This window comes from Acinonyx jubatus, chromosome C2 (genome assembly GCF_027475565.1).
Source record: "Acinonyx jubatus isolate Ajub_Pintada_27869175 chromosome C2, VMU_Ajub_asm_v1.0, whole genome shotgun sequence".
Taxonomy (NCBI): Eukaryota; Metazoa; Chordata; class Mammalia; order Carnivora; family Felidae; genus Acinonyx; species Acinonyx jubatus.
Window position 1 is genome coordinate 44,217,398 of NC_069384.1, and position 12,113 is coordinate 44,229,510.

The 12,113-nt window shown below is 35.4% G+C and overlaps 1 long non-coding RNA gene across 2 annotated transcripts in view; it reads right to left on the reverse strand.

The window, feature by feature from the left end:
* Window positions 1–12,113, reverse strand: part of LOC128315152 (uncharacterized) — a 44,281-nt gene that overhangs the window by 22,861 nt on the left and 9,307 nt on the right. For both annotated transcript variants that reach the window (XR_008297612.1, XR_008297613.1), the window contains 2 exons: window positions 1,855–2,027; window positions 669–842 (listed from right to left, as the gene is read on the reverse strand). This is a non-coding gene — a long non-coding RNA (uncharacterized LOC128315152). The remainder of the gene's footprint in view (window positions 1–668; window positions 843–1,854; window positions 2,028–12,113) is intronic.

Genomic DNA, 12,113 nt, shown 5'->3' on the forward strand with positions numbered 1-12,113 from the left:
AATTAGGAAAGCAGCATAATCTGCTTACAATTAAATAGGGGTAAACCTGGCATGTATGTCATGGTTGTTTGACCAAAGCACTACCTCAGTTTTATATCAGTTTGTGAGTGTTTGGAGGAAAAATCACATACCTTGGATATCAAACAATATGATTATTGAGAATTGTTTCAGTTTTCTATTGCTACATAACAAACTGCCAAAAAATTAGTGATATGAAACAACCATTTGTGACTATCCTTCAATTTACTGAAATAATTTTATGTGTGGTTATTTTCTGTTATTATCTATGGTTCTATTGGTTGACTGGGCTCAGCTAGCAATTTTTTCTCAGGGTCTCTCATGCAGCTGGGGCTGGAATCTTCCAACAGATCAAGTGGCCAAACAACCAAGATGGCTCACACACGTGACTGGCAGTTGATTCTGTTAGCTGGGAGATATACTGGAGCTGTCAACCAGCACACTACAATGGCCTCTGCATGTAACCTGGGCTTCTTATAGCATGGAAGGTCATGTTCCAAGAGGCAGAATCCTAAGCATTCCAAGAAGCCCACAGTTTCTTATGACCTAGTCTCAGATGTTACAGATATCATTTCCACTGCATCTTATTATTTCAAAGAAGTTACTATATAGACAGTCTAGATTCAAAGGAATGGGGAATTAAATTCTACCTTTTGACGTGAGGAAGAACTTGTATATTCCAGGAGGAAGGAATTGATAGCAGCTATCTTTGGATATTACGTTCTCAAAGAGGTCTCACACAGATGAAAACTCATCCAACAACTGCTTGGGATGGGTTATAGGACACATCACACCAAAATATCCTTCAATTAGTAATTTTGGATCTGTTCAAGTGTTTAAAGAAAATATGGAATAAATGCACATCTGCCCACAAATTTTGCTCTACAGAACCCAGTAAATATTAACTTACCCTTTATATTTTAAAAATGAATTATTACATGCTGTTTACTTTCACTTTAATCTCCATATTGCTTTTTTAATATAATGGAAATGAAACAGACATCAATTAATCATTAACTTATTTCCTTTGTCATTATATTTTTCTTAACTACCTTTTCATTTTCATTATTGGCCACTTTTTTTTAATTATAAGAAGATTGTCAAGATAACTATTAGTAGGCATAAAACTTTCATTGAAAAAAGATCTATTAAGCATATACTCTATACAAGTGGATATTAAAAACAGATTGATGAACATCCCTTTTTGTACATATGGGTTTTATTTACCATATTCTGCTAAATGTATCAGAATGCTTTCTCAGGTACAAAGCTAGAAATAACATGATGTATAATTGTATTGTCTGTCCCAGAGAGCTTTTGTTACATTAGTATTTTAAGAATAACCTGCCATATTCTACACAGCTGCCCAGCAAACAGTAATACCTTCAGTCATAATAACACTTCCTTTGCCTAGTTATCTTGAAGATCTGCTGTCCATATTAATATTTTTATCTTCCAAACATTGATGGAAAGATCACATATGCTTCACATTATTTGGATCCAAAGGTTTTATCAGTTATTGTTAAGAACAGCATAAGTCTCTCTACACGAAAATATTTTTTGGTGAGCAATTCTATTAGAATTCTCTTTTGGAGTATTTTCAACATGCTTACTGTCTCGCACACCTACAAGTATTTCACTTGGTCACATTAATATCTCCCATTTTATTAATTATTAGCAAATGGATGTACCCTTAAGATGAATATTAGCATGGCTATTACTATTAATTTATGAAACTAGTTAAATTGTATCTTATTGTTTTATTGGTATAATAGTAACAGTTATTGTTATTTTCCATTAAATTCATAGCATTCTCACAAGTACCAAACAACTCACCTTTGCAGTCAGGAATTTTTATTTTGCAGACCGTTTGAGTGAATCCCCGGAAAAGGATAACTTTTAAATTGCTTTAGAGAGTCTTCTAATGCTTCTGTTGTCGTCAAGTAACCACCTGGGGAGTATTGTTCCATTTCTTCAAGAGGATAATGTCAACCTGTGGACCTATAACTCTAACAACAATGCATAGGTCATATAACCTCTGTTGTAGCATTATAGACTTATCAAAGTCTCTTCCATATTTCATAGATCAACTCTATTATATAGTGAAGTCTTGAATATATGTTAACCAGTTACCACCTAAAAGAAGATACTATTGTCCTAGTAGGCATAACCCAGTCTGGAAGATGTTGAGGCAAGGATTTCAACAGAAAATCAGCAAGATTAGAACAGAAATTCCATTTCTGGAAAAGAAATTACAACATTTTAGCAAATTGGTTGGGAAGTCTGGTGTTCAATATTCTGTATTAATCTGACTCTTGGTATTTTTGGTTGGGATTGAAGTTATCTGAAGACGCATGTTTTCTGTTCTTGCTAACAGTAAAGAATAAAAGTGTGTCATTTCACGAAATATTAGCAGACCATTAACTGGATAGAAATATGGATGGATTCTGGAAGACTAATAGGCCAGAAAAAATAAGCCACATTTAGGTGGTATGTTAAACATATGACACATGTGATGCCATCTAAATAAAAATATACTTTGATTTCCTCCTGTCTCCTTAACTTTTTCCAGTGGGGAAGAAAATCTTTCTTAGCACTATAAATTTGGACATATCCCATGAGTATTCTATTTTAGACAAGGGATAGTCATGTAACCTCATAATTGTAGACCCAATTTAGTACTTAGAATATCCATCAAAATACTAATTAAACACTAATTACTTCAAGAGTATGATTTCTTAAAACATTTTTCTCCTTTTCTAACTCTACTCTTCTAAACCCTGAGAGGATACCTGTTTTTAGGTTGAGTGATAGAGTTGACTTCTACTTTCTCTTCATATTCAAAGTTTTCCACATTAGTTCTGGTTTAATCTACCAGGAAAGAGAAAAGATTTAAGAGGATAGGACATTTTTTACTTGCATTGGTGGCTTCTCTGTTTCTGGTTCTGGCAGGGATTTAACTCTTTTTTTTTTTTTTTCCTTTCTCATGAGCTGCTATTGTAAATTTTTTAGATTTTCACATCTGCGGCCATTTTTCTCATGCAGTTCCTTTGAACTGAGAAGAGGCATCTCTATTCTAATTGGACCCTTATGACTCATTCAACATTCTCTATAAACCTAGTGTTCATCTCCTGTATTTTAAATACTTTATTTTTTAATGCAGTTTTAGGTTCACAATAAAATTGAAGGGAAGGTACAGAGATTTTCCATATACCTTTTCCCATACGTGTGTATACACTTCCCCATTATCAACATCCTCCACCAGCGTACCTTTGTTATAATTAATGAACCTACACTGACATATCATTAACACCACCCAAAGTCCTTATTTTACATTGTGGTTCATCCTTGGTGTTGCATATTCTGTGGGTTTGGACAAATGTATAATGTTTGTATCCATCACTATAGTATTATAAAGAGTATTTTCACAGACCTAAAATTCTCTGTGCCCCATCTACTTCCCCTCCCTACCCAGTTATCCTTGGTAGCCACTGATCTTTTACTGACTCCATATTTTGCCTTTTCAAGAGTGTCATATGGTTGGAATCATACAGTATCTAGCCGTTTCAGATTGGTTTCCATGTTCATGTCTTTTCATGGCTTGATAGCTTATTTCATTTTAGTGCTGAGTAATATTCCATTGTCTGGATATACCACTGTTTATTCATTCATCTACTTAAGGAAATCTTGGTTGCTTCTCAGTTTTGGCAACTATGAATAACGCTATTACAGTGGGAAGGATTTTGTGTGGACATAAATTTTCAACTCCTTTGGGTGAATATCAAGTAGTATAGCTGCCAGATTATATTGTAACAATATGCTTAGTTTTTAAAGAAACCGCCAAACTCTTTCTTCCAAATGTAACATTTTGCATTGCCACCACCTGTTCCTCTTGCTTCTCATCCACACCAGCATTTGCTGTTGTCAGTGTTCTGGACTTGAGCATTTCTTATAGCGGTGTAATGGTATATCATTGTTGTTTTACTGTGGATTTCCTTGATAACATACATCCTGTTTTTTATTGCTGGAGTTCTTCACCTTTTTACTGTCCCTCTGAGACTGAATTCAAAATGACCTGATTAAATAGTCATTCTCATATGTCCCATTCATTCCTTGCTCTACAAATTGAGGTTCAGGCTGCTTCCATTGCAGCCACCCCTATCTTATTTTTCACAAATTATATAGACTTTCTCAGGCATAATATATTATCCAAAATTACCACAAGATCTTCCAGCGCACATGCTCTTCTTATAATAGTCTTTCTATTGACATGTGGGGCCTACATTTTCTGAAGAAGCCTAGACCATACGGAGAGGTCAAGTGTGGAAATTTTGATTGACGGTCCCAAATGAAGCATCAGCCAGCATCAACTGTCAGATATCCAAGGGAAGATGCTTGAGTCACTCATAGCCAATGAGTCTCCTGAGCTTAGGCCTCAGACAGCATGAAACAGAGACTGGCTCTGTTCCCTGATGTGCCCTGTTTGAATTCCTATCCCACTGAGTCCATGAGTGTAAAGGAATGATTGCTTTATGCCACTAAGGTACAAACAATGAAAAGGTGGAATATTAGGAGTGAATTATACACCAGTGCTCTATGTCTCCCACGTGCAACAAATATATCTTAAGCTTCAAGTGGTCTGATGGATCTTTCTCAACTCGTACCAACCATTTTATCTTTGCAGTAAGACGACAGATGTCTTCACAAAGGTTTCATCATAAGCTTCCTTCTCTAAACCTTAATCTTTTTTCTAACAGATGGGTCCAAGGGACAAGAGTGGATTCATGTAAAGTTCCTTTGTAAATGCACATAATAATCTGTCTTTCCTAATCTTGGTATCTGTTCACTGTCAAAATGTCAGTTTTAACATTTGTTATACACAGTATAAACCATCCATAGAAGTTTGGAGCAAAGATGAGAGATGTCTTCCTGTGAGGCTCCAAAGACAGGTTTTACACCATGCCCACAGAGATCAACAATAGCAATATAGAACCAGGAAACTCAGGGGCCCACCTCTAAAGAAATAAAATTGAATTTCTAAAGAGGATAAGGGTCCTGAAATGGGTTTTGTTTCCCTAAGAGTAAAGGGTTTATTATTCTAGCATGAGGATGGAGTAAAGTCTAAGTAGCCTGACTGCTTTCTGCCCAAAGTAAACTTTCAGTCAACCCATAATGCTGAAGAGAGACCTGATTTGCAAAAGAATTAATGTAAGAGAGATCCACAGTAGCTAATTTTATTAATTAGTCCTTCCTTTAGAAATATGAATGAGAGCAAAATAACTAGTCTTTTAAAAAAGTTTTTATTTAGGGGTGCCTGGGTGGCTCAGTCAGTTAAGCGTCCAACTCCGACTCAGGTCATGATCTCACGGTTCAGGAGTTCAAGCCCCGTGTCGGGCTGTGTGCTGACAACTCAGAGCTTGCAGCCTGTTTGAGATTCTGTGTCTCTCACTCTCTTTCTGCCCCTCCCCCGCTTACACTCTCTCTCTGTCAAAAATAAATAAAAACATTAAAAATAGTTTTTTAAAGTTTTTATTTAAATTTCAGTTACTTAACTTACAGTGTACTATTAGTTTCAAGTGTACAATAAAGTGATTCAGCACTTCCATACAATACCTGGTGCTCATCACAAGTGCAGTCCGTAATCCCAGCACCGATTTAACCCATTTCCCCCACCCATCTCCCTTCTGGTAACCATCAGTTTGTTCTCTATAGTTAAGAATCCATTTCTTGGTTTGCTTCTATCTTTCTCTTTGCTTGTTTGTTTTGTTTCTTAAATCCCGTACATGACTGAAATAATATGGTATTTGTCTGTCTCTGACTCACTTAATTTGCTTAGCATAATACTCTCTAGTTCCATCTGTGTCATAGCAAATGGAAAGATTTCATTACTTTTTATGACTGAGGTTATATATATAACCTCTTCTTTGTTCATTCATCGGTCAACGGACACTTGGGCTGTTTCCATAATTTGGTTACTGTTGATAATGCTGCTATAAACATTGGGGTGCATGTATTCCTTTGAATTAGTATTTTTGTATTCTTTGGGTAAATACCAAGTAGTGTCATTGCTGGATTGTAGGGTAGTTCTATTTTTGACTTTTTGAAGAATCTTCACTGTTTTCCAGAATGGCTGCACCAATATGCATTCTAATAGTGTAAGAGTGTTTCCCTTTCTTCATATCCTTGCCAATGCACACTGTTTCTTGTGTTGTTGATTTTAGCCATTCTGACAGGTGGAGATATCCCATTATAGTTTTGATTTGTATTTCCCTGTGATGAGTGAAATTGACTATTGTTTCACCTGTCTGTTGACCATATATATGTCTTCCTTGGAAAAATGTCTATTTATGTGGTCTACCCAATTTTTTAATTGGATAATTTGGCTCTTGGGTGTTGAGTTTTATAAGTTCTTTACATATTTTGGATACTAATCATTTATCAGATACGTCATTTGCAAATATTGTCTTCCATTCTATAGGTTGCTTTTTAGTTTTGTTGATTGTTTCCTTTCACTGTGCAGAAGCTTGTTATCTTGATGTAGTCCCAGTAGTTTATTTTTGCTCTTGTTTCCCTTGCCTCAGGACACATATCTAGAAAGAAGTTACTGCCAACTAGTCTTTTATGGAAAATGAATCTCCACTTCCATACTTTCCCTCCAAAAAGGGTAAGTTAATTAAACAAAACTGGTGATCTTGAAAAATGGAGATATTTTAAGATTATATAATTGTTATTCTTTTAAAGAACTGTTCTGACAACACCAGCATCCATTTTTTTTCTTCTTTGAGAACCACCCCTCAACTACTTTCAATTTGCATGGTCCTCAAGGTGATTAACCTACCCCCTGCTATTAGGAGTAGACATATGAACTATCCAAACTGTGAGATTTCTGAATCCCTTTGGCAATGGTAATTTAAAATTTGTCTGTATGACCAAAGTTGAGCTAGTAATAGCCAATGAATGTCATTCTCCTTTTCTGGTTAAGGCAGTTGGAAACAGATTTCTGTTATTTGAAACCAAAGAGGTCTGATTCATAGATTACTCATCATTATCAAAGAAAATATTACTATATAAAAACAAAAAACTGAACTTTTATTAAAAGAGACTAATCAGACATTCAGAAAGTTGTGGGTATTAAAAATAATGTTATTAAGGAAGTACAAAAGTGAGAGGCAGAGAGTTCAGGAAAGAGTTTTGGAGAAGGAGTTAAGATGGTGGTGGAATAGGGGAACCCTAAGCTTGTCTCATCCCTTGAATACAGAGAGATAAATATCAAATGATTCTAAACACCCAAGGAATTGATCTGAAGACTGTGAGAACAAACTGCACATATACAGGTGCAAAAATGGCCACATTGTGGAAGGATCTAGCTATTTTTAACAAGCAGGCAAAACAAACCTAGTTAAAATTTTCAACAGAGCAGACAAGGTCCAAATACCCCCCACTGCAGGCAAGGAGAAACTCTGCAGAGGATTAATCTGAGGGAAGGAGCATCCAAAGCATAATAGCAGAGTGGACACCATGAAACACCTCCTGAAGCCCCAGGCCCAAGACAGTAGAGGACCTCTTCTTAGTATGGCCATTCTTCTCAGGAGCAGGAATATAACAGATTTTCCTAACAATCACACACACACACAAACATTGACCTATACAAAATGTCATGTCTAAGGAATTCACTCCAAAAGAAAGAGCAGGAAAAAGTAGCAGCCAGATTTAATCAATACAGATATAAGTAAGATGCCTGAACCAGATTTAAAACAGCAGTCACATGGATACCAGCTGGGCTTGAGAAAAGCATAAAAGACACTAAAGAACACCTTACTACAGTGATAAAAGAACTAAAAACTACTCAGGCCAAAATAAAAAATGCTGTAACTGAGAGGCAAACCGATTGGTGGAATGGCAACAAGGATCAATGAAGTAAAGGAATGAATCAGTGATATAGAAGATAAAATTATGGAAAATAATGAGCTGAAAAGAAGAGGTAAAGATAGGTATTGGATCATGAAAGTAGACTTAGTGAACTCTGTGACTCCTTAAAGTGCAATAACATTCGTATCATAGGAGACCCATAAGAATAAGAGAGAGAAAAAGGGAGCAGAAGGTTTATTTGAGCAAATTATAGTTGAAAATTTCCATAATCTGGGGAAGGAAACAGACATCAAAATCTAAAAAGCACAGAAAACTCCGATTATATTCAACAAGACATACAAGGTACCTGGATGGCTCATTAGTCAAGTGTCTGACTCTTGACTTTGGCTCCAGTCATGATCTCATAGTTCGTGAGTTTGAGGGCTGCATGGGGCTCCACACTGAACGTGCAGAGCCTGCTTGGGATTCTGTCTCCCATTCTCTCTGCTCTCACTTCCACTTGGTCTCTATCTCTTTCTCAAAAATAAATTTAAAAAAATGTAAAAAATTCAACAAGATATAGAAACATAGACAAATTCACAATATACACAGACAAGGAAAGAATCCTGAAAGCAGCAAGGGAAAAAGTCCTTGATGAACAAGGGAGGACAGATCAGGTTTGGCAGCTCTATCCATAGAAACTTGGAAGACCTGAAAGGAGTGGCATGATATATTCAATTTGCTAAGTGGGAAAAATATGCAACCCAGAATACTTTATACAACAAGGCTGTCATTCAGAATAGAAGGAGACATAAAGAGTTTTCCAGACAAATGAAAACTAAAGGAGATCATGATCACTAAACCAGCCCTGCATCATATATTAAATGGGTCTCTTTGGTTGGTGAAAAAAAAAAGATTAAGAGCAACAAAGACTACAAAGGAACAGAGAACATCACCCAGAAACACCAACTTTACAGGTAACAAAATGGTACTAAATTCATATCTTTTGAATAATAATCAGTTTGAATGTAAATGGACTAAATACTCCAATCAGACACATAGTGTATCAGAATGGATAAAAACAAGATCCATCTATATGCTGCCTACAACAGACTAATTTTAGACCTAAAGACACCTGCAGATTGAAAATTAAGGGATGCAGAACCATCTATAAAGCTAATGGATGTCAAAAGAAAGCTGGAGTAACCATACTTATATCAGACAAGCTAGATTTTAAACCAAAGACTGTAACAAGATATGAAGAAGGGCATTATATCATACTTGAGGGGTCTATCCATCAAGAAGATCTAACAATTGATATTATTTTGATAATATTTATGCTCTCAACTTGAAAACACACAAATATGTAAACCAATTAATCACAAGCATAAAGAAACTCATTGATAATAATAGCAGGGGACTTTAACACCCAGCTTACAGCAGTGGACAGGTCATCTAAGCAGAAATCAACAAGGACACGGTGGCTTTAAATAATATACTGGGTTGGATGGACTTAACAATATATTCAGACATTTCATTATAAAACAGCAGAATACACACTCTTTTTGAGTGCCCATGAACATTCTCCAGAATAGATTACATACTGGGTCACAAATCAGGCCTTAACAAGCACAAAAAGGCTGAGATCATACCATGCATATTTTTAGACCACAATGCTATGAAACTTGAAATAAACCACAAGAAAAAATTTGGAAAACCCTCAAATACATGGAGGGTTAAAGAACATCCCACTAAACAACCTACTAAAGAATGAATGCATTAACCAGGATATTAAAGAAGAAATTAAAAAAAAAACCCTCAAATACACAACCTAACCTTACACCTAAAGGAGCTACAAAAGGAACAGCAAATAAAGACTAAAGGCAGCAGCAGAAGAGAAATAACAAAGATCAGGACAGAAATAAATGATATAGAAACAAATAAAAAACAGTAGAACAGATCAACGAAATTGAGAGCTGTTTTTTTGAAAGAATTAATAAAATTGATAAACCCGTAGCCAGACTTATCAAAAAGCACAAAGGACTCAAATAAATAAAATCATGAATGAAAGAGGTGAGATCACAAACAATACCACAGAAATACAAACAATTGTAAGAGATTTTATGAAAAATTATGTGCCAACAAACTTAACAATTTGGAAAAAATGGACAAATTCCTACAAATATACAAACTATCAAAATTGAAATGTGAAGAAATAGAAAATTGATAACCAGCAAAGAAATTGAATCAGTAATCAAAAATCTCCCAACAAACAAAACTCTAGGGCCAGGTGGCTTTCCAAGGGAATTCTACCAAACATTTAAAGAACAGTTAATACCTATTCTTCCCAAATTGTTCCAAAAACTAGAAAAGGAAGGAAACCCTCCAAACTAATCTATGAGTCCAGAATTATCTTGATTCCAAAACCAGACAAAAACCCCAGTAAAAAAGAATTACAGGCCAATATCCTTGATAAACATGGATGCAAAAATTCACAAGATATTAGCAAATCGATTCCAACAGTACATTAAAAGAATTATTCACCATGATCAAGTGGGGTTTATTCCCTGGTGCAGGTGTTTTTGCAAATCAATCAACGTGATACACCACATTAACAAAAGAAAGGGTAAGAACCATATTATCCTGTCAATAGATGCAGAAAAATCATTTGACAAAATACAACTTCCATTCTTGGTAAAAATCCTCAACATACTAGGGATAGAGGGAACAGACCTCAACATCATAAATGTCATATACAAAAGAACCACAGCTAATGTCATCCTTAATGGGGAAAAACTGAGAGCTTTTCCACTATGGTCATGAAGAAGACAGGGATGTCCACTCTCCCCATTACTATTTAACACAGTACTGGAACTCTTAGCCTTAGCAATCAGAAAAAAACAAAAACCAAAAACCAAAAACCAAAAAACCTTCCAAATCAGCAAGCAAGAAGTAAACTTTCACTGTTTGCAGACCACATTATAATCTATGTAGAAAACCTAAAAGACTCCACCAAAATTTGTTAGAGCTAATACATGAATTCAGCAAAATTGCAGGATACAAAACCAATTGTACAGAAATTAGTTGCATTTCTATGCACCAATAATGAAGCAGCAGAAAATGAAATCAAGGAATCAATCACATTTACAAATACACCAAGTTCAATAAGATGCCTTGGAAAACCTAACCGAAAAGGTAAAATATCTGTACTCTCAAAACTATCAAACACTTATGAAAGAAACTGAAGAGGACACAAAGAAATGGAAAAATATTCCATGTTCATGGATTGGAAAAAAACAAATATTGTTAAAATGTCTATAGTACTGAAAGCAAACTATCCATTTAATGCCATTGCTATCCAAATACTAAGAGCACATTTTACAGAGCCAGAACAAATAATTCTAAAATTTGTATGGAACCACTAAAGACTCTGAATAGACAAAGCAATCCTGAAAAAGAAAAGCAAAGCTGAATGCATCATGATTTCAGACTTAAAGCTTTATTACAAAGCTGCAGTGGTCAAGACAGGCAAAAAACCAGACACATTGATCAATGGAACAGAATAGGAAACCCAGAAATGGACCCACAACTGTAAGGTCAACTAATCTACAACAAAGCCAGAAAGAACAGCAAATGGTAAAAAGACAGTCTCTTCAAATAATGGTGTTGGGGAAACTGTGTATCAACATGCAAAAGCATTAAACTGGACCACTTTCTTACACCATACACAAAAATAAACTGCAAATGGATAAATTACCTAAATGTGAGACAGGAAACTATCAAAATCCTAGAGGAGAACGTAAGTAGTACCCCCTTTGACCTTGACCATAGAAACTTCTTACTAGACATGTCTCTAGAGGCAAGGGAAACAAAAGAAAAATGAACTATTGGGACTTCATCAAGATAAAAATCTTCTGCAAAGTGAAGGAAACAATCAACAAAACTAAAAGGCAGCCAATGGAATGGGAGAAGATATTTGCAAATGACACATCTGATAAAGGATTAGCATCCAAAATCTATAAAGAATTTACCAAACTGAACACCCAAAAAACAAATAATCCAGTTAAGAAATGGACAGAAGACATAAATGGACATTTTTCCAAAGATTTCTAGATGGCTAATAGCCACATGAAAAGGTGCTCGATATCACTCATCATCAGGGAAATGCAAATTAAAACTACCATGAGATATTGTCCTACACTGTCAGAATGGCTAGAATCAAAACAATAAGAAATAAGTGACAGTGG